The sequence below is a fragment of the Balaenoptera acutorostrata genome, chromosome 6 (genome assembly GCF_949987535.1).
Source record: "Balaenoptera acutorostrata chromosome 6, mBalAcu1.1, whole genome shotgun sequence".
NCBI classification, from domain to species: domain Eukaryota; kingdom Metazoa; phylum Chordata; class Mammalia; order Artiodactyla; family Balaenopteridae; genus Balaenoptera; species Balaenoptera acutorostrata.
In genome coordinates, this window is record NC_080069.1 from 74316131 (window position 1) to 74340033 (window position 23903).

General features: G+C 40.9%; 1 protein-coding gene and 1 pseudogene across 1 annotated transcript in view; both read left to right on the forward strand.

Annotated features, from left to right (window-relative positions):
• Nucleotides 1-14460: 14460 nt before the first annotated feature.
• On the forward strand, nucleotides 14461-15005 carry LOC130708477 (60S ribosomal protein L17-like; annotated as a pseudogene).
• Nucleotides 15006-22634: 7629 nt separating this feature from the next.
• PIP5K1B (phosphatidylinositol-4-phosphate 5-kinase type 1 beta) overlaps nucleotides 22635-23903 on the forward strand; it is a 349897-nt gene continuing 348628 nt past the window's right edge. Inside the window, exon 1 of the mRNA XM_057548627.1 lies at nucleotides 22635-22653. The gene's annotated coding sequence lies outside the window, so the exon portion shown is untranslated. The remainder of the gene's footprint in view (nucleotides 22654-23903) is intronic.

Consider the following 23903-nt stretch of genomic DNA (forward strand, 5'->3'; position numbering starts at 1 on the left):
AAATACTGTCTTAGAGATTCAGAGGAAGGTGCTATCAATGTAGCCTGGGTTGTCAGTGTTGGGAGATAATTCTCCATGGGACTCTCATGTTTCTAAACATCTTGTGAGCAGAGGTGCTCACTACCTTTGTTCTGAACTGTATCTTCAAGGATGTTTGCATCGTGAACAACATTGGCAGATAGAGACAATATCTCTATGAAGCAAAGTGCAGATTTGGTTATAGCATTGGAAGATAGAGATAGTAAAAGGGGACCATGCTTACTGTCCATTATAAAAGGTTCCAGTTCCTTAAGCTCTGTGTTTCTCTCCTGTAATGCAGCCTACTGTGTATGCAGGTGTCACCTGATCCACTTCACAGTACCCTGTGGGCATCAGGACTTGGGAAACTGGCACAAAAAATGCTAGTACTCTGGCCATTACTATTGCTGTTGGTAAAAAAAACAAAACAAAAAACTATCCTATGCCTTTGTCATGAAACCCAGGAGTTTCATGGCTTCTGCCACATCCATGAAACTGTAACTGGTTAAATTGTCAACTTGCAAGTAGGGTGGAATTTCAGACCCTTCATAGTTCTAGACAATCAGATTGGCCCTATGGAGGAAGTGGAGTTTGAGATATGACCTGAAGAATGGGCACAAATTGACTGGGTAGATATGAAGCTGGCCTTCCACCTGGGTGAATGTCACAAAGATTTGTAATGGGAATTGGCTGTGGTCTCTAGTGGGGTGGTGAGTAGATTAGCCTGATGAGAATAGAGGATTGGGACTAAGAAATAACAAAAATTAGATTAGAAAATTAATTTGGGGCTATATTGTCATGTGTTTAAATGTTAGGTTAAAACAAATTCTGTATGTAATAGAAAATCTTTGAAAGTTTCTAGTCTCCTTCCTTCAAGTCATTGATTTATCTGTTTATTTACTTAAGTTTCTAAGCAGGGAGATGACATATTGAATCTCAGAGTAGGATGTCATAAAATAGTAAGGTGTGGTGTGATAAAAGAAGATCACCAGGTTTCTCATTCTGACTCTGCCATTTACCAGCTGTGTGACCTTAAGCAAGTTACTTCTCTGAATGCAGTGTTTCCATCTATAAAAGAAGGAATAATAGTCACCTTAGCTTAAGAAGGTGTTGCAAATGTTATAGATAATGTCTCTAAAATGCTTAATGTAGTGCCCAGTACATAGTGGGGTCAATAAATGGGGAAGATTTTTAACTAGCTAAGTGCAGAATGTAGAAGAAATGAGGGCACCGGTTTCCTCTGTTTTGAAGTTATTACAGGTATATAAGGATAAGGTCATTAGGACCTGGGCTAAGATAGTGATGGTGGTAACAGGAAGGACCCTGAATAAATGAAAAACTACTCGAATTTGGAGATAGATTGGACATGAGAGCTAACATTTATTGAGTGCCTACTATGTGCCAACTGCTATTCTAAGCACTTCAGTATAATAACAGTTCTCCTAAGTATGCTCTAAGGAGGGACTATTATTGTTGCTATCTCACAGTTGAGTAAGCTGAAGTTCACTGAGATGGAATAACTTGTCTGAAATCAAATAACCAAGAAAAAGCCAACCGAGACTCAAACCCAGGCAGCACAGTACCAAGCCCGTGTGCTAAAATACCATGCTACACTCTCCCTAGCCATCAGAAGAAGTAAGGAAACAGTCAGTGAGGACTTGCTGGTCTGGCCATCCCAACATCCTTGCCATGTGTGGTTCTGATGCTTCCTCTGTTTCTTCACATTGTGTGTTTTGCTTTTTAGTATGATTTGTAATTTTTTTTTTCATAGCTGGACATGGTGTACCAGGTAAAAGGAACTGCTATAAATATGTGGTGGTGAGGTATGGGGGAGGGGAAACGTGCTGTAGTCCTATGATTAGGTCTCAGTCTTTGGCCTGTGCCCCTGGACTGCGAACTTCACAAGTGTTTCTCAGTTTTTTCCTCCCACCTTAGATGGAACAGGCTGGCGAGAATGGGATGGCGTTGGGCATTTCCCTTCTCCCAATTAGTTAGGCTCCGATAATACCCCAGCAGGTTAGGTTGTGGTTAACTAGTTTCTCCTGAGGGCAGGCCTTGTTAGGAAGAGCGGAGTGCTCTGGGATATTTCAGAATGGTTCCTTTTTTCCTCACCTTGCTGGAAGCCCAAGAGGAATTTTTTAAAATTTATTTACTGTGGGAACCTGGCTGAGCCTCTGGAGGTAAATCTCACAATATTGTGAGAGCCCCAGCCGGGTCCCCCTGGAGTTTTTAACTCTCAGAGTTTTCCCTACTGAGTCCACCACAATTTGTCAAGTACAGTTCAGGTTTTCCTCCCCCAGCAGTGGGGCACCAGTGTCTGTGGCAGTTTCTGTTCTATGAGTCTCAGCTCTCTCTATGCACCTGTCTTTCCAGTCTTGAAGGCAGTGGTTTGCCCTGTGTCCTCCCTCTGTTACAGATCCAAGAAGAGTTGTTGATGTTTCAGTCTGTTCAACTTTTTACCTGTTGTTGGTGGACTTCCAGTTCCTGTGGGATCAGGAACTGGAAGTCTTCCTCGCTGGCCTGGGAACTGAGGAGGGTGGGGGGAGCAGAGCTTGCACTGAGGAAATGATGTTGTGTGTCCTGACATGTTGAGTCTGTGGTTGGGGAACACTGGACTGGAGGTGGCCTGGAGGTGCTTGTGTGAGAGGCTGCGTACGAAGGCACAGGTGTGAGAGTCACCTACTACACAGGAAATGGTTGCGCTCTTTCATCAACATCACCCTCCTTGACTGTCAAAGGTGTGTGACCTTGGGCAGAGACAGCCTAGCATAGCTGACCAGTAATTGGAGAAGAGCTAGGACATCTGGCACCTCTTGGACTAGGCTTGCAGGAGGCGGTGTTACACCTGAGCATATGTTACACCTGAGCATCCTGTCTTCTCAGAAGGACACTCGGGCCCCTCCTGCCACCAGTGACTCTTATTTCCCAAAAGCAAGAAGGTAAGGCCATGGTCTTTTCCCTTTAACCCCTTAGCCCCCATCATTGCACTGTCTGCCATGGTTGACTCTTCTTCCTTTCTCTACGATAGACATCATGGTATAATGGTACAAGCTCCAGAGTTGGAATTAGATGGGTCTGGGTTGAAATCCCGATTCTCTAACTCAATAGCTCAGTCACTTTGTGTAAGTTAATTATAAGTCATTTAATTTTGGATGTGTGGATTTTTTTAAGCTGTAAAATGGAAATAATAATACCTTTCTCACAAGGTTTTGGTGAAATAACTATGAAAAGCCTTTAGTAAGTGTTGGTTGCCTGCCCCCAGTGATTCCCTCCTCTTCCCGCCCATCCCCGGCTGGTTGTAAGCCCTGACCACAAATTCTTTGACACTCCATTGAAAGGAGGGGAATCTGTGTCCCCTCTCCTTGAATCCAGGCAGGCTCATGACTGCTTCAACCAATAGAGTAGGGTGGCGTGTCATTATATGACTTCTGTGACTAGGTCAAAAAAGATGCTGCAGCTTTTGCCTTATTCGCTGGTACACCTGCTCTTGGAGCCCTGAGCTGCCATGTAAGAAGTCTGACTACACTGAAGCTACCAGGCTGGAAAGACCATGTGTAGACATGGTGGACAACCACAGCAGAGCCCAGCCTTATAATCACTCCCACCAAGGCACCAGACAAGTAGTAAAGCTAAATTGGACCTTTCAGAGTAGCCCAAATGCCAGCTAAGTACCACCCAGTGATCTCCACTGATGCCACATGCAACAGAAGGATCAGCCAGCCAAGCCCTGTGCACAAAATTATGAGATACAATAAATGGTTGTTTCAAGCCATTAAGTTTGGAGTAGCTTGTAACCCAGCAATGGTTAACTAGAACAACCCCTTTAATCCCATACACTCCAATCTCCCAGCCTCCTTACCTGAAATTGCCAGTCCTGAGTATATTCTGATTTCAGTCTCATTCTTCTAATATTTCATCATGTGAAATGTGATTTGGGGGAAATTCATTCTATCTCCCTATGCCTCCTTCCATCCTTCTTTCCTTCAATAAGAGTTTCCTGAGTGTTTTCCCCATGTCAGATGCTAGATTGGGCATGATTGCTTTCCTCTAGGTCAGGGATCAACAACCTGGTTGAAACTACCAGAGAGTACGTAATTTAAGCTTTGCAACTCTGCCGTTGAATCACAAAAGCAGTCATAGATGTAAACGTATAGGTATGGCTGTATTCCAATAACACTTTACTTACAAAAATAGGTGGTAGGTTTGATTTGGTCCACAAGACAATAGTTTGCTGACAGTCTTCCCATTGAAAGGTGGGGTACATTGCATCGGCAGGGGCTACAGCAAAAGCATCAGGAAGAGGAAATTTATGACGTTTTGTTTTCTTATCATTTAGCAAATGCTGCTGCCACCTTTGACACTGGCATTAAAAGTCTACAAAATCCATCCTATAGAAATGGTACTTAACACCTGGCTGGGAACATGTTACCTGTGCAGATGTCCTTCTGGGCAATGTGTGGTACATGCCAGCACTAGTGGCTCAAGAAAGATTCTCCCTCCACCCCAACTCAGATAGGACTTGGGATGCAAGCTGAGTCTTGGCTGACAGAAGGATGGATGTTCAGATGCAGAGATCATGGCACAAAAGCAGGTAGCCCCAAAGTAACAACAAGGATTTCAAAGAGGTTGATTGAGCTGGAGATGAGAATAGGCCTAGAAGAAGTATAAGAGGTAAGGCAGAATGCTAGAGGATCTCATTCTGTGAAATTGAGAGAATGCCTCTTTGGCTCACTCATTTTTTCTGCGAGGAGTTGTAAGGACAAATCAGATAAGGTAAAACAGCTGTGAGCTCCGCAGATGCCTGCCACGTGTGACTGAGGCTATCATCTTTCCTATTCAGAAAAATAGCTCCTTAAAGGAGATGTCTTTGGAACATGGTGTAAACCCTCCCCCTCCCTGCAACAGAGCTGGCATTCATGGGAGGGAACCAGAATAGCATGTCATGTTCTAACAGCTCTTCCAGCAGTGAGACTAAATACACATAAACTATTCCAAATTTGTATCTGCTGTGAACATGAACAATGACACAGTGTCATTCCGCTATGAGGTTCATCTGGACGAATTATATGCAAAGAAGGAATATGCACGCTCCATCACTTTTCCTGACTTTTCCAGCTTCAACCTTTGTGACCAAAAACAAACAAATAAATAAAAAACTCTGGCTTCACTTTTATTATCCTTTATTTGGTAGCTCTGTCACAAAGATGGTGAATCCAGAATAAGATGGAAATAGGACATTTACAAGAGATACAATGTAGGTTTTTCTGGCTATCTCAGCTTTGTATCTTTAAATCAGCTCAGTTTATCTTAGTTAAAGGAGTTTATTGGAGGGTTACACAGGGAAGTAAATAGTGAGATATCTTTTCAGAGCTATAAAGCAAGACAGTCTTAAGAAGAACTAACGAAGTGTGGGGTACAGCACTAGCTCTAATTCTCCATGCAAAGGTCTGAGAACCTAAGGGCAAATAAGCCTTGCTCCTGATGCAGCTTCTCTGTCTACCTGCTGCCTATCCTGACTCCTCTCTCTGCCTCTTTTGCCTGGTAGCTTTGTCATTGTTTTCTGTCTGATTTCTTAGTGTCTTTTGACTTATACCTCCATTGTCAAGTGCTTACTCACTCTTTCTAGGTCTCTCATTAAAACTCCATTAGAGAAAGGGTGTGATTAGGGTAGTCAGTCCCATTAAGAGTAGAACACACCAGTGGGAAGAACAACGCAGGACCACTGAACAGCCTGTGATAGCTTGGGATCAGTTACTCACCCTTGGTTCCAGCAGCTGGGGCAGGGGATGGGGGTAGGGTGGGAGTCGCTTTCCTCATAGGCACCTCTCCTGACCCAAGTCAATACACCTTAGCCCCCGTGTCCAGCCATGAGCACAGAGAGGCAATGCTCCATCAACTATCTATTGTGCTCCCACTCTTGTCCTGTGTCTACCAGTTTCCTAATTCTCAATTCTCAATCATGATTCCACACCTGGCCACTCATGTTTGTATGTGTCTCTCTGGCTTCTGACTCTTCAATACCCTTCAAGGGCTTTGGCTCAGCCTACTTTGGCCAACTCTCTCCATTGCACATTGCCTCTGAAATAAATCCTGACCCAGCAAGCCCACTGGCAGTGAAGGGTACAGGTTAAGCTGCTGTAACAAAAGACCCCACAAGTATAGAAGCTCCGGTAAATATGAACTGATAGCTCTCAAGTAATAGTCCAGAATTATGTGGTCTACCATTACCTGCTGTCATTAACACTTAGCTTAGCTCTCTGGATCCAAGGTGGCTACTCCACTAATGCCTTTTTTACCAGCCGGCCGAAAAGGGGGAAAGAGAAAAAGGGAAGGGCACGTCCTTGACATTTCTCACATTACTTGTGCTCATACTCCACTGACAAAATCCTAGTCACGTGGCCCTCCTTGGCTTATAATAAGACTGGGAGATATTGTCTCTAGATGGGGAAGTCACACCCAGCTACAACTTGGCGAGGGGATGGGTGATTGGATCATTGAAAGGAATGGGGGAGAATGAGTTCCGTAGAACAACTAGTGGTCTCAGCCATAGGGAACAACTTCTGGCCCAAGCCCAGGGGCAGTTCTGGATTTTATGAGGCCTGAAGCTTATGCAACTCTTGGGCTCCTCTTTAAGATAAAGAATGCAAACTGATAACCACAAAATAATGAACTCAGGACTTTGGAACTGGCCCAAGCTAGTGAGGGGCTGGAAAGCCTAAGTTTCATCAGCTTCATGGTAAACCTGCCTCTGCTCAGGTCCATTAATCAATGTCCCAATCAAGTTCTCCCAGCCCCTGCAAAGGGTAGTTTAAACCATTCCTACAGGATGAATTTTGTAGACTTTCCATGCCAGTGCCAAAGGTGGTAGCAGCATTTTGCTAAATGATAAGAAAACAAAACATGTCTTAAACCTGCTCTTCCTGATGCTTTCACTGTAACCCCTGCCTGTGCAACGTAATTTGCTGGTGGGCTGCCCCAGGAAGGGTTGAAAAATGTTCTGCTGCTAATGGTGTAACTGGGTTACAGTGATAAAACTTGCTGCTGTGATTTCTCCTTCGGTACAGTCTACTTCCCAGCCCCTGACTGGTGGAGAGACCTCCTTATTTATGGGCATTTATTCTGTGCAGACAGGATGCCATAAGAAACCCGTTTGACAGCTGATCTTGGAAACTCTTACTGTGTCTTCATTTTCATATCAGTAAGCACGCTGTAGGAGATGAAGAACAGACAGGACGATGGCATTATCCCGCACGCAGTCAATCAAGACCAGGCTAATTAGATTTTCCAGGTGCTTGGATACTATGGGACTGCATACTACATAAATACATAGATAAACATTCCTGGCCATGAGAACCAAAGAATTACTGCAGAAGGCTGCAAAATAAGTCTTTAGAAAAGGCTTCAATGCTCTTGCTTGCATGTTCTCCCTCTCTTTTTTGGAAAACATAATGAAACTTCAATACAATTGAAATGCTATGACTTGTGTACTATTAATGTTTCATAGGGCACAGCAGTGTTCCTCAAAAAGTGAAAACGTGAAAATATACATCCTGGAGATTAGATGAAATCAAATATATAAATACTTCGCAGGTTAGGGAAATATTCAAGAACAGTTTGCTGTGAGGGATAATGATTGCTTCCTTATCTGTGTTCATACCATCCCTCAGATACATTTAATCTCCCTGACTTTATATCAGAGATTTTTAAAAAAATCATGTTCTTCATTCATTAAAGCTATAGCCTTAATTAAAGCTTGCTTCTGGCTATTCAGAAGCCATGGGTTTACTGATGAGCAGATCGCTCATGTACAGCAAACCCGCTCTTCAATAGCCTTAGCATATCTCCCCCACCCCCCAAACACCAGTATCTGTGTACCTAAGAGCATTGTGACTTTGTGACTTCTGTGAATATGGACATCTGGGCATTTGCCTGGTCACTTCACTAGCATTTCCTCTTATGCCTTGCATGGATATTCTTCGGGGGTTCATCCTTAGTCCTTCCCCTCTCCTTTATTTGTTTATTTGTCTATCTATCTATTTATTTATTTATATTGAAGTATAGTTGATTTACAATATTAGTTTCAAGTGTACAACATAGAGGTTCAATATTTTATAGATCATACTCCCTTTAAAGTTATTATAAAATAATAGCTATATTTCCCTGTGCTGTACAATGTATCCTTGTTACTTATTTATTTTATGCATAGTAGTTTGTATCTCTTAATCTCCTACCCCTATCTTGCCCCTACCTCCTTCCCTCTCCCCACTGGTAACCACTAGTTTGTTCTCTCTATACACCCCCTTCTTTAATTCAACATTCATATGTTGATGGTGTTTCATGCTTTAATCTCCAGCTCAAAACTCGTCTTCCTCCCTGAATTTGGGATATCTCCACTTGGATGTAACACTAGGACTGTAACATTTCCAAACCTGAACTCGTTTTCCCCCCAGCCAATCTGGCCCTCTTCTCATGCTCCATATCGCCGTGAATGGCTGTCATTCCACCAGTGTGGGAGCCATACTTGACTTCTCCCTCTCATTTTTCTCACTTTCCGTGTTCAGTCACCAGCCTGTATTGATTCTACGTCACTAATTGATTTCACATCTGCCTACCGCTCATTCTCCACTGCAGAGATGTTCAGCCAGAATCTCATTCTCTCTTGCCTAGACGACCGAACAACTTTTTGTCCCCCTGCTTCCCACTGCTGGGGTGATTTTTCTAAATACACATATCAGTTATGTTACTGCCTTGTTTCAAACCCTTCACAACACCTCGCAACTTTCAGGATAAAGCCAAAGGTCCTTAGCATGACATACGAAGCCCTTCTTCTTCTGTCTCTTGCTTACCTATTTGGCAAAATCAAGTTACATCAGAGCTCAGAAAAGTCAGTGCTTTCTTTGTTCTCTGGAATTTTAGTGCCCTGCCCTTCTTCACTTGAAGATCTCGCCCCATTCTAGAAGCTTCCTCTCACCCCACCGCACTGGGTTTGGGGCCTTTTCTCTGTGCTCTCACAGCCCACTTTGTCTCCCCGTCCGTGGCTCCTGTCACACTGCATGGATACTGCCTGTTATTTTTTGAGTTCCCCACACTTAGACTAAGCCCCTGAAAGTGCTTGTTCTTATCATAAATAGACACTGTGCCTTGTTTTTCTTTGGGTTGCCTTCATCTTAGCATGGTACTGACATATAATAGACACTCAAGAAATGTCTATTAAACGAGTGAATTTGGTAGCGAAGAATCAAGTATTAGATGGATAATTGGAAATTTCTAGGAATTATTCAGATAAAATTTCTTGGGCAGATTCTACCCTACTGTTTAAGCTGTTGCTTTCCATACTCTCAGATCCAAGTTTCTTACCACTTAAACCATAGCTAAGTGTTTGATGAACACCTACTATGTGTCAGGAACTGTACAGTCACCAAGGATGTCTGGCACATAAAGTAGTGTGTAACATTGTCCCTCCCTCAAGAATCTCGCAGTCCAGGTTAGAGACGTGGCTACTAACAAATAATGATATTGCAACGAGACACTTGCTATTGATTAATACAGGTGATAAGGGAAGTCAAAGGAATGAACGCTTTATTTTTCAGAAAAGGAAATAAGGAAGGGGTGATATTTGAATCTTGAAGGCTGGAGTGGTGTTTACCAGGACGATAAGGGGTTGGGAGTGGGCCTGGGGAGGACATTACAGAGGGAAAGATCAGCCCCTAGATTATGTGTATGACTGAATTCCAGGGATAGGTCTCAGAGAGTTCAGCTGGACAAAAATTGTGAAGGGCAATGCAGGTCATGCCAAGAAGTTTGGACTTCACCTTCCAGGAGATGAGGGACCACTGAATGGGTGAAGCAAGTTTAATCCAATTTGCATTATTGAGAGATCCTTTGGGTGGCTATGTGAAAGGTGTTAGAAGGAGAAAGAAGAGGCAGCAGGAACAGCTAGGAGACAATTGCAGGATTCCAGGCTAGACTACAGAGGCCACATATCCTATGGTTACTCACACAAATTCCTGCATTCAAGTTCCAACTCTGTTGGTTACTAGCTTTGGCAAGTTACTCAACTTCTCGGTGCCTCATTCTCTTCAACTGAAAATGGAATTGTAAGAATAACAACTGATGAGCTAGCTGTGCAGGATTAAATGGAAATTTATACAAATGTTTAGAACAGTGCTCATCTAAAAGTATAAAAGTATTTACTTTTTTATTCTATGAGAGCCTGAACCAAAGATGAGAACATAGAATACTGGAGATAAGCCAAGAAATATCTAGCAAGTAAAATTGAAAGTATTTGGAGTACGATAAGATATGGGGGTAAAGTGGAGGGAGTTCCCCAGTTTTCTGGCTTGAGCAGCTGGTGAGTGATGATATCTTTCACAGGAGGAGGAGCAGGAATTTCTTTGAAGGTAAGTGACTGTTAGTGAGTTTGATGTTTTTCATCTTTTTAATTTTTATTGGAGTATAGTTGATTTAAAATGTTGTGTTAGTTTCTGCTGTACAGCAAAGTGAATCTGTTATACATATACATATATCCACTCTTTTTTAGATTCTTTTCCCATATAGGTCATTACAGAGTACTGAGAAAAGTTCCCTGTGCTATACAGTAGGTCCTTATTAGTTACCTATTTTATATATAGTAGTGTGTTTATGTCAATCCCAATCTCCCAATTTATCCCTCTCTCCTTGTCCCCCCTGGTAACCATAGTCTGTTTTCTACATCTGTGACTCTATTTCTGTTTTATAAATAAGTTCATTTGCACCATTTTTTCTTACATTCCACATATAAGTGATATCATATGATATTTGTCTTTGTCTGGCCTACTTCACTCAGTATGACGATGTCTAGGTCCATCCATGTTGCTGCAAATGACATTATTTCATTCTTTTTTATGGCTAAGTAATATTCCATTGTATATATGTACCACATCTTCTTTATCCATTCCTCTGTCAATGGATATTTAGGTTGCTTCCATGTCCTGGCTATTGTAAATAGTGCTGCAATGAACATTGGGGTGCATGTATCTTTTTGAGTTATGGTTTTCTCCGGGTATATGCCCAGTAGTGGGATTGCTGGGTCATATGGTAATTCTATTTTTAGTTTTTTAAGGAACCGCCATACTGTTCTCCATAGTGACTGTATCAATCTACATTCCCACCAATAGTGCAAGAGGGTTCCCTTTTCTCCACACCCTCTCCAGCACTTGTTGTTTGTAGATTTTCTGATGATGCCCATTCTAACCGGTGTGAGGTGATACCTCATTGTAATTTTGATTTGCATTTCTCTAATAATTAGTGATGTTAAGCATCTTTTCATGTGCTTTTTGGCCACAATGGCAAATCTGAGTTGCTTGCAGCAAATTCAAGGCAATTTATTCAGTAGGCTGGTGGGACTATAGATCTGGGGCTTAAGGGGAGGTTCTCAGGCTGAAGATGGAGAATTGGGTCCTATTAGCATCCAAATGGGGATTGAAGCCATGAAAGTGTGTGTGGCTAGATGGCTTAAGGAGAAAGTATAGAGGAAGAAGGGAGTTGAGGGCAGAGCTCTAGAAGACACTGACACCAAAGCAGTAGTGGGAAAAAAAGATCCCAGAGAAAGAGGCAAAGCAACACAAAATAGAGGAATATGAAGAGAATCACAGCAGAACAAACTAAAGAAATGACAAGGTCACCTGTTGCTTAGCAATGGCACAAAACAGTACGTTCCTGAAAATATACTGTACCAGACCAGTGGCTCCAAATTCTAAATTTTATGAGAATTTTTAGGAAATTCTGTTTTGTTGAGTCCAGCCTCAATTCTTTGAAGCTGCAGGTTTGTACTAATTTGCATGGATAGTTTGTATCCCAGAATCAAAGTAAAACTATGGTATTGTAGCTGAAATACTTTAATTTTCCATTTCAGGAAGCAGACTGTAGGTAATCCAGTTTTCTAACAAATACTCACTGTTTGTTAAATCAAGAGTTAAAACACCTACAAGGATTAACTCTTTGACAAGTGGTGAGGAAAGAGCCATGTGACACTGTGGTCCGCCTTTTTGGCAGTTTAGGAATTCAGAACAAATTCTCCAGTGTGGGTCATTTGAAACAACACCTAGTCTGTCATACATGAAAAATATATACATATCAGTAAGTGACACTTGCTCACAAGGAAATCAGTAAGCATTATCCCACAGAATTCTCATAATTAGAAATTATCCTGCTGAGGGTCTACTGGAAGGCAGAATCAAAATTCCTCTGTATAGAAATGCATCTACCTAGAATTTTAAGACTTCAAGAAATTCCAATTCAGTGTTAGAATGTGCAGTATGATTGTGTGTGTGTAATTTGACTTTCATTTACTCATCACATTTGTATTGAACTTCTACTTTTGTCAGGCACTATACAGAGGGCAGGTCACACAGTGACATCCAAGGCAGATACCCCCATGCCTTCACAGAGCTCACAGTAATGCAAAGACATCAGCTCAAAAGGTAACAGAAAAATAAGCAAAAGTTGTTTTAATTTGTAATAAATACTGTGATGGAAAGAAGGGACTGAGCAGGAGGATTACAGAAGGAGCTCGCTGTAGTTACTATGGTTGAACTAGAGGCTCATTTAGGAGGTGACATTCAAACTGAGCTTAGAGATAAGAAGGAGTAACCCTGGGGAGAAAATATTTGCAAATGATGTAACTGACAGGGCTTAATTTACAAAATATACAAACAGTTCACTCAACTCTATATCAAAAGAAACATAACCTAATCAAAAATGGGCAGAAGACCTAAACAGACATTTCTCCAGAGACGACATACAGATGGCCAACAGGCACTTGAAAAGATGCTTCACATCGCTAATTATTAGAGAAATGCAAATCAAAGCTACAGTGAGTTTTGATCATCTCACCCCGGTCAGATGGCCATCATCAAAAAATCTAGAAACAATAAATGCTGGAGAGGGTGTGGAGACAAGGGAACTCTCTTGCTCTGTTGGTGGGAATGTAAATTGATACAGCCACTATGGAGAACAGTATGGACGTTCATTTACAAACTAAAAATAGAACAACCATAAATGATCCAGCAATCCCACTCCTGGGCATATATCCAGAAAAGATGAAAACTCTAATTCAAAAAGGTACATGCACCCCAATGTCCACAGCAGCACTATTTACAATAGTCAAGACATGGATGCAACCTAAGTGTCCACTGACACAGAATGGATAAATATATGGGGGGTATATATGTATGTGTATATACACACACACACACACACACACACACACACACACACGTACACATAATGGAATATTACTCAGCCATAAAAAGGAACGAAATGGTGCCATTTGCAGAGACATGGATTGACCTAGAGACTGTCATACAGAGTGAAGTAAGTCAGAAAGAGAAAAACAAATATCATATAATATCGCTTATATGTGGAATCTAGAAAAATGGTACAGATGAACTTATTTGCAAAACAGAAATAGAGACACAGATGTAGAGAACAAATGTATGGATACCGAGGGGGGAGGGGGAGTGGGATGAACTGGGAGATTGGGATTGACATATATACACAATTGACACTATGTATAAAATAGATAACCAATGAGAACCTACTGTATAGCACAGGGAACTCTACTCAATGCTCTGTGGTGACCTAAATGGGAAAGAAATCCAAAAAAGAGGGGTATATGTATATGTATAACTGATTCACTTTGATGTACAGCAGAAACTAACACAACATTGTAAAGCAACTCTACTCCAATTAAAAAAAAAAAAAGAATGAAATAATGCCATTTGCAGCAACATGGATGGACCTAGAGATTATCATACTAAATGAAGTAAGCCAGACAGAGAAAGACAAATATCATGTGATATCACCTATATGTGGAATCTAGAATATGATATAAATGAACTCATTTACAAAACAGAAACAGCCTCATAGACATAGAAAACAAATATATAGTTACCAAAGGGGAAAGGAGGTGGGGGAGAGATAAATTAGGAGTATGGGATTAACAGATACACACTACCATATATAAAATAAACAACAAGGATTTACTGTAGAGCACAGGGAACTATATTCAGTATCTTGTAATAACCTATAATGGAAAAGTATTGAAAAAAATATATATTGGGTTGGCAAAAAATTTCGTTCCGGTTTTTCTGTACGATCTTATATATGTATAATCGAATCACTGTGCTGTACACCTGAAACTAACACAATATTGTAAATTAACTACACTTAATTTTTTAAAAAAAGATACTGAAGACAGCCGTTAAAAAAAAAAAGGAACAACTCTGGAAAGAGTTGGGGGAGAGCATTCCAGGAAGTGTAACCGCACCTGCAAACCCTACTTGGGAATTCAAGGAAGAGGCCAGTGTAGCTGGAGCTTAGCAAAACAGGATTGGTAAGTGAGAGCTTCAAGAAGCATCATGCTATCCTTTTCAAGTAAGTGGCCTGAGGTGACCTCTAAAAATGGTTTGCTATTCACTTGACCCAGAAAACCCCACAAAATCATGCAAGTCAAGAGGTTCAAATCTTTGTGTTCACTTTAAGAATATTCGTGAAACTGCATCCGAAAAGCACCAAGTATCTGAAGGATGTCACTTTACAGAAGCAATGTGTGCCATTCCATTGTTACAATGGTGGAGTTGGTAGGTGTGCCCAGGCCAAACAGTAGGGCTGGACGCAGGGTCAGTGGCCCAAAAAGAGTTCTGAATTTTTACGGTGCATGCTCAAAAATGCAGAGAGTAATGCTGAAGTTAACGGCTTAGATGTAGGACTGTCTGGTCACTGAGCACATACAGGTTCACATACAGGTGAACAAAGCCCCCGAGATGTGGCACAGGACTTATAGAGCTCATGGTTGAATCAACCCATACATGAGCTCTCCCTGCCACGTTGAGATGATCCTTACTGAAAAAGAACAGATTGTTCCTAAACCAGAAGAAGAGGTTGCACAGAAGAAAAAGATATCCCAGAAGAAACTGAAGAAGCAAAAACTGATGGCCCAGGAATAAATGCTGTAAAAAAATAAATGCAAATAAAAGTTAAAAAAAAAAGCATCATGGTAAAGATCTAAATGTTTCCCTAAATTCATTGGGACGGGTTTACATGGGAAGGGATGTGGCTAAGAAATTTAAATTCTTAACGTTTAAGAAGTTTTACCCAAGATGCTACCAGAAAACTACTAGAGCTAATCAATGAATTTGGTAAAGTAGCAGGATACAAAATTAATGCACAGAAATCTCTTGCATTCCTATACACTAATGATGAAAAATCTGAAAGTGAAATTAAGAAAACACTCCCATTTACCATTGCAACAAAAAGAATAAAATATCTAGGAATAAACTTACCTAAGGAGACAAAAGACCTGTGTGCAGAAAATTATAAGAAATTAAAGATGATACAAATAGATGGAGAGATATACCATGTTCTTGGATTGGAAGAATCAACATTGTGAAAATGACTCTACTACCCAAAGCAATCTACAGATTCAATGCAATCCCTATCAAACTACCACTGGCATTTTTCACAGAACTAGAACAAAAAATTTCACAATTTGTATGGAAACACAAAAGACCCCAAATAACCAAAGCAATCTTGAGAAAGAAAAACGGAGCTGGAGGAATCAGGCTCCCAGACTTCAGACTATACTACAAAGCTACAGTAATCAAGACACTATGGTACTGGCACAAAAACAGAAATATAGATCAATGGAACAGAATAGAAAGCCCAGAGATAAACCCACGCACATATGGTCACCTTATCTTTGATAAAGGAGGCAAGAATATACAGTGGAGAAAAGACAGCCTCTTCAGTAAGTGGTGCTGGGAAAACTGGACAGCTACATGTAAAAGAGTGAAATTAGAACACTCTCTAACACCATACATAAAAATAAACTCAAAATGGATTAAAGACCTAAATGTAAGGCCAGACACTATCAAACTCTTAGAGGAAAACATAGGCAGAACACTCTATGACATAAATCACAACAAGATCCTTTTGACACACCTCCTAGAGAAATGGAAATAAAAACAAAAATAAACAAATGAGACCTAATGAAACTGAAAAGGTTTTGCACAGCAAAGGAAACCATAAACAAAACGAAAAGACAACCCTCAGAATGGGAGAAAATATTTGCAAATGAAGCAACTGACAGAGGATTAATCTCCAAAATTTACAAGCAACTCATTCAGCTCAATATCAAAAAAACAAACAACCCAATCCAAAAATGGGCAGAAGACCTAAATAGACATTTCTCCAAAGAAGATATACAGAGTGCCAATAAACACATGAAAGAATGCTCAACATCATTAATCATTAGAGAAATGCAAATAAAAACTACAATGAGGTATCATCTCACACCAGTCAGAATGGCCATCATCAAAAAATCTACAAACAATAAATGCTGGAGAGGGTGTGGAGAAAAGGGAACCCTCTTGCACTGTTGGTGGGAATGTAAATTGATACAGTCACTATGGAGAACAGTATGGAGGTTCCTTAAAAAACTAAAAATAGAATTACCATATGACCCAGCAATCCCACTACTGGGCATATACCCGGAGAAAACCATAACTCAAAAAGATACATGCACCCCAATGTTCATTGCAGCACTATTTACAATAGCCAGGACATGGAAGCAACCTAAGTGTCCATCGACAGATGAATGGATAAAGAAGATGTGGCACATATATACAATGGAATATTACTCAGCCATAAAAAGAAACGAAATTGAGTTATTTGTAGTGAGGTGGATGGACCTAGAGTCTGTCATACAGAGTGAAGTAAGTCAGAAAGAGAAAAACAAATACCGTGTGCTAACACATATATATGGAATCTAAAAAAAACAAAAAATGGTCATGAACAACCTAGGGGCAAGACGGGAATAAAGACACAGACCTACTAGAGAATGGACTTGAGGACACGGGGAGGGGGAAGGGTAAGCTGTGACAAAGTGAGAGAGTGGCATGGACATATATACACTACCAAATGTAAAATAGATAGCTAGTGGGAAGCAGCCGCATAGCACAGGGAGATCAGCTTGGTGCTTTGTGACCACCTAGAGAGGTGGGATAGGGAGTGAGGGAGGGAGGGAGACGCAAGAGGGAAGAGATATGGGGATATATGTATATGTATAATTGATTCACTTTGTTATAAAGCAGAAACTAACACACCATTGTAAAGCAATTATACTCCAATAAAGATGTTTAAAAAAAAAAAAAGAAGTTTCACCCAGGACCTGTCTGAAATGTTACCCCTGTCCATATCCCTCAATGCATAGTAGGCTGTAATAGCATGGCTGCCATTATAAGGGGCAAGATTCTTTCTTGGCATTTCCCCCATTGGCCACAGGTGGTTATGAATCTAAATAGCAGCTAAGGGCGCTAAGCACTCCTTTGGATCCCTGGAACACTTCGTACATTACACTAGGGGGATGTTTACTCCTGCTCTTGACAGGTTTGGGGGGCAGTTTCTATCTGTCTGAAGGAGAGCTTCCCTGACCTCACTTGTGAACTGATGTTTAAGTCAGGAAGGCTTAGCCTCTATTACCCCACGTAGGAAAGACTCACATTCAAAAGTAGCATCGAAGAACTGGAGTGGTGCTAGCAGTCTTATAAACAAGATTTTGAGATAGTAAATGGATCTTAAAAGAATGTAGGGATCTCTACCACTTAGTGACAAATATTTTTTGCTGTTCTCAGCATACAGCTTAGCAGTTTGTAGGTAGTAGATGGCTGGCTGGCTGAATGAGTGAGCAGCATGGCGTGAATTGAGAGGCAGCCTGGCGTAACAGAAGGCAGCCACACTCTGGTGGGAGCCAGACTTCGTCACGCTGGGTTTCTGGGACCCTCTGCTTTTGTATGTGTATTGAGGGAATGATGATGCTTTGCTGGGAGGTTGGATGAACATTGGAGGTAGTACTGATAAGTTGGTTGCTGTTTTTATTCTCATCATCTCATTGTCCTTACTTGGTGCCTTTGGCTCTCATCCATCTCCTAAGTCACCCCAGTTGGGGTTTCGTCCTGCCTCCTCTTATTGTCTCTGGTCATCTCCTGGGCTGGCTTGTCTCACTCATCTCTTGCCAACCCCTGCTCACTCTCCACCGCAGCTCACAAACCCACCCTCATCCACAGACCCTCCAATTTCTCTGGCAATACCTTCTGGTCTGGAACCCTCTTTCCTTCTTTCTCCACCTTCTCATCTTTCAAGACTGGGTGACACTTGGAAGGCAGTAAGTTGAGGCCCAACATTTGAGTTTTGAATGAAAACAGGCAAACCCACTGTGGCCTCATTCCTCATCCTATATGCCAAAGGTGTTACTGGAGGCCTCTAGTTACCTAAGATATTTTTGTGGTTATTGACTCTCTGCATAGAGTCATATTAGGTTTGGTTATTTTTCAGATTCTTCTTCATAAAGCTGTGTTTCAGAGCCCAGAGTTAGTGGTGGGGAAATACTGCTTCTGGCAAATAGGAGGGATCCCTGGCTCGTGCTGGGGAAATAAGGTTCTGTGAGTCACACCCTTTATTAATCTGAGACACATCAATAGTAAATAGATTTGATGCACCTCACCTGCTCACAATAAACAAGTGGGCGTGACACTTTAAGAGCATAAGACATGCACTTACAGGTTATAAAAAATGAAGTGCTTAGTCATATAAGAAACCTCTAGCATTGGATTTTTAAGGTTGCCAGTGAAGCTGAAGAGAGACAATTCAGGAGAGTTGTCCACTAGACACAGTGTAAGCCTAGCCCTCCTTTCTCTATCTCAGCACGCTGAGCTCTACAAAAGTGATTTCTATCCGGCTGTCTCTTCATGGAGAAAGATTTGCAACTCATCCAGTAAACAAATTCCTTTTTTCTTTAAAGTAAGAATGGGAACCATGTCGATAATAGGGAAATAAGTAACTGTAAGTGTACTGTGTGCTTAACAGGGACCTCGAGCCTCTCCCCACTGGTCCTCCAGAACATTGGTGACCGGACATTTACCTACAGGCGGAGGATTTTAAACCTCTTCTTGGAGGCGGAAGGGTAGGGGTACAGAGATCTGGCCAGTCTAGGAGGAATGACTCTAGGATACTAGCACCAAAGTCCCCCCAGAAAGCCTACTTAGATCACCTTAGAAGGATGCTCGAAGTTAATAAGCTCTACCCATGCCCTAAGAGATACCAATCAGCATTTTAACTCCCCCCACCCCACCGAGCAGACAACCAAGATTGCCAGACAGCTTAGGAAAGCCTCCAGTAATCACAATGAACAAATAAAACTGGAACTAGGAAGAAACAGGCTATTCAGGGAGAAAAAAACTTCATCGCCATAAACTAAAATAAATACCTGGAGAGAGATAGAAGATATTGCCTCCATGAAGTTAGAATAGGATGCAATAGTAAAGGACAATTTAGAAAACAAAAAGAGCTTTTGGAAAAAGAGCTTTTGAGAGCCGAAATAATCATGCAAAAGAGAGGTTAGAAGATAAAGCTGAGGAAATCTCCCAGATAGTAGAGCAAAATGACAAAGAGGAAAAAAGAAAAGAAAATAGAAGAGCGGTCCAGAAAGTTCACGCTTACATGATGGGACTCTGTGAGTGGGAAGATAGAAAAAACAGGGGAGATAAAATCAGTGATAAAATAACTCAATGAAAATTTCCAGAACTGAAGAAGAGGAATTGCCAGATTCAAAGGATATACAGCTTAATGAATGAGAATAGACCCACACCAATGCACATCGTTATAAGTTTCCAAAAACACTGGAGACAAATATAAGATCTTAAAAGCATTGCTGCCCTGCAGAGGAGCAATTAGAATAGGTGCAGACTTCTTAACAGCAAGACTGGAACCAAGAAGGTATGGAGTCACTCCTCCAAAATTGTGAAGAAAAATGATTCTGCCCTAGAATTCCGTATCCAGCTAAGCTCTTTGTGTAGGAGGGTAGAAGAAGGATTTTTCTGGAATGTATGATATCAAGAAAGAAATCTCCCATGCACACCACCCAAAAAGAGGGAGTACACCTAGAAAAGGTGAGATACCAAAAAACAGGAGATGCAACACAGCAAATGGTGAAAGCATTCCCCTGGGAAGTGGCAAAGGGAGAGCTCAGAGAGACAGCTCTGCAGCAGATGGAAAGGGCTACCTGTCCAGACGCAACAACGTGGCATGATAAGAGAGCTGTCACCATCATGATGCTTGCTGCCACTGTCCTCACTTAAAAGGCAAAGTGTCTCGGTGAAACTGGCCGAGTCTGACTCCCCTCCATGCCCTCCTCCCTGGGTCAGCAGGGACACCTATCACACCCTCACAAATGTGTCTGCTTTGCCTTATTGTTTTTTTTCTAATTGTGGTAAAATATACATAACATTAAATTTACCGTCTCAACTATCAAAAATTTAACTATTTTTAAGTGTACAGCTCAATAGTACTTAGTCCGTTCTTATTGTTGTGCAACCAATCTCCAGAACCCTCTTCATCTTGCAAAACTGAAACTCTATACCCATTAAACAACTCCCCATCCCCTCTCCCCCCAGCCCCTGGGACCATCCTTCCCCTTTCTATAACTATGAATTTGATTACTCTAGGTACCTCATATTAGTAGAATTAGACAATATTTTTCATAAAAATGCTGGCTTATTTCACTTAGCATAATGTCCTTAGGGTTCATCCATGTTGTACCATGTATCCGAATTTCCTTCTTTTTTAAGGCTGAATAATATTCCACTCTATGTACATTCCACATTTTGTTTTTTCATTCATCCATTGATGGATATTTAGGTTGCTTCCATATTTTGGCTATTGTGAACAATGCTGCTGTGAGCATGGGTGTACAAATATTTCTCTGAGACCCTGCTTTCAATTCTTTGGAATATATGCCCAGAAGTGGAATTGCTAGATTATATGGTATTTCTATTTTTTTCAGCTTTATTGAGATATAATTGACATATAGCATTGTATAAGTTTAAGGTGTACATGGGTTGATTTGATACATTTATATTTTGCAAAATGATTACCAACATAGCCTTAGTTAATACCTCTATCACGTCATATATTTACCATTTCTTTTTTGTGGTGAGAACATTTAAGAACCTCTACTCTCTTAGTCACTTTGAAGTATATAATATAGTATTATGAGCTACAATCACCATGCTGTACTTTAGATTCCCGAGAACTTACTCATCTTAAAACTGGAAGTTTGTCCCCTTTGACCAACATCTCCTCTTTTCCCCCACCCCCCAGCCCCTGGTAACCATCATTCTAGTCTCCATTTCTATGAGTTCAGCTTTTTTAGATTCCACATGTAAGTGATATTATATGCTATTTGTCTTTCTCTGTCTGACATCTCATTTAGCATAATGCCCTCAAGGTCCATCTATGTTGTCACAAAAGGCAGGATGTCCTTCTTTCTCATGGCTGAATAGCATTTCACTGTGTGTGTATACACTATTGATAAATCTTCGTTATCCATTCATCAGTTGATGGACACTTAGTTCTTTCCATACCTTGGCTGTTGTGAATAATGCTGCAACGAACGTAGGAGTGCAGATATCTCTTCAAGATAGTGATTTCCTATCCTTTGGCTATATGCTGAGAACTGGAGTTGCTGGATCAAATAGTAGTCCTATTTTTAATTACTTGAGGATCCTCTGTACTATTTTCCACAGAGGCTGCACCAATTCACATTCCCACCAAGAGTGCACAAGTGTTCCAACTTCTCCACATCCTTATCAACACTTGCTATTTTGCTATTTTCTGTTTTTGTATTTTATAGTAGCCATACTAATGAGTGTGAAGTGGTATCTCATTGTAGTTTACCTTGTTTTTGAGAGCTGAGGGAATCCATGATGAATTCAGAAGACACAGGTTAGAGTACAAACCCCCTTGACCACATTTCTGGTAGACATTAGTATCTGGGTGATTCTACAATATCGCCAAATGCCCCCACTATCGTGATCTGTATTGAGTTCATACAAAACGTCAATTTGTCAAATGGGGTGATGAGAATCCTAGGTTTTACTCAGCACCAAACTTCACTAATGATTAAAAAGATACAGGCAAGCAACAGGCACAAAACAGAACATTCTTTTCCTGGAGGATCCTAAAACCACCAGTGTCCAAAAGAGTCCCTTTCACCTACATTAGGACATATTTTGGTGTCAGAGCTACATATGGGTTTTGAGCCATATATGCAATTGCTCTCAAAGGAAGCTATATCTGTTTGGGGGCCCCCCTCAGTTTTATACTTCATTTATATTTTATTTATTTATACAGGTAGGAAGTAATTACACAGTTAGGGAATGCCCTGCCCCTCCCATTCTCCAGCCAGCCATGCTCTTAATCCATAAATTCCACATTTATTTACAGCGATCAATCTAAACAGAGCAGGTAATTCATGTTGAAAACACTTTATAAGTAGACCCTTTCCAAATCTTTCTCCTCCTTAATACCATGGATGGAATTACAGCAATGGTCTGACAGAGGCATCCCCTAGTGGGGAAGGAGTGAGTTGCAGGCCTGTGTTAATCCTTTTTCTCCTCCTTCTTTCCCCAGGACTCAGATGTGACGTTGCTCACTGACTTCCCTAGAAAAGGCTCCCATAAACTCCCAGGGAACCTGAAGGCCTATTCTGGCTCTGGGGATCTTCAGCTTATTTTTCCTGGGAGTCTTCGTCTAATAGAGGTAAGATCATCCTGTCCTTACACAGCTAGTTGGCTGCTTGCTACTCAGTATTTAAAACTAAAACATATTTTGTTTAGATACATACAGTAGTCACCACTTATCCATGGTTTCGCTTTCTGCATTTTCAGTTACCCCTGGTCAACCACAGTCTGAAAACATTAAATGAAAAATTCCAGAAATAAACAATCCATAAGTTTTAAATTACACACCATCCTGAGTAGATGAGGAAATCTTGGGCCATCCCGCTAGGTGCAGCCCAGGTCGTGAATCATCCCTTTGTCCATCATATCCCACCAGTTGGTCATTCAGTAGCCTTCTGGTTCTTCAGATGACTGTTGATGGTACCGCAAGGCTTGTGCTCAAGTCACCCTTATTTTACTTAATAATGGGTACAAAGCACAAGAGTAGTGATGCTGATAATTCGAATCCACGAAAGAGAAACAGTAAAGTGCTTCCTTTATGTGAAAAAGTGAAAGTTCCCGATTTAATGAGGAAAGAAAATTGTACGCTGAGGTGGCTAAGAGCTATGGTAGGAACGAATCTTCTATTGGTGAAATTGTGAAGAAGGAAAAAGATATTCATGCTAGTTTTGCTGTTGCACCTCAAACTGCAAAATTATGGCCACAGTATTTGATAAGTGCTTAGTTAAGATAGAAAAGGCATTAAAGTTGTACAGTAAGTATTTTGAGAGAGAGAAACCACATTCACATAACTTTTATTACAGTATATTGTTACAATTGTTCTATTTTATCATTACTTATTGTTAATCTCCTATGGCACTTAATTTACTAAACTTTATCATGCGTATGTATGTATAGGAAAAAAATAGTATATATAGTGTTTTGTACTATCCATGGTTTCGGGCATCCCCTGGGGGTTTTGGAATGTACCGCCTGCAGATAAGGGGGACTGTTATATGTATACGTAGGAAATCTGTACAGAACAGCAAGGGACTGGTTAACCCCAAAGTAAGCTAAATGTGTACTTCCAGGTGGGAAGGAGGGGACGTGGTTAGGGAAGGATGCATCGGAGGCTTCTCAAGTGCTGGAAATGATCTACTTCGTAACCAGGATATACGTACATGGATCTTTATTGTTTTTCAAACTGTAAAATTTTATACTTTTCTGATGTATGACACATTTTACAATACAAATCATTGAATAAGTTATAATATTCTGGAGATTTCTCAGTGGTTAGAAGACATACCAGTGAATTCGTACAAAAGCAAGCCCATCATTTTGACCTCCATG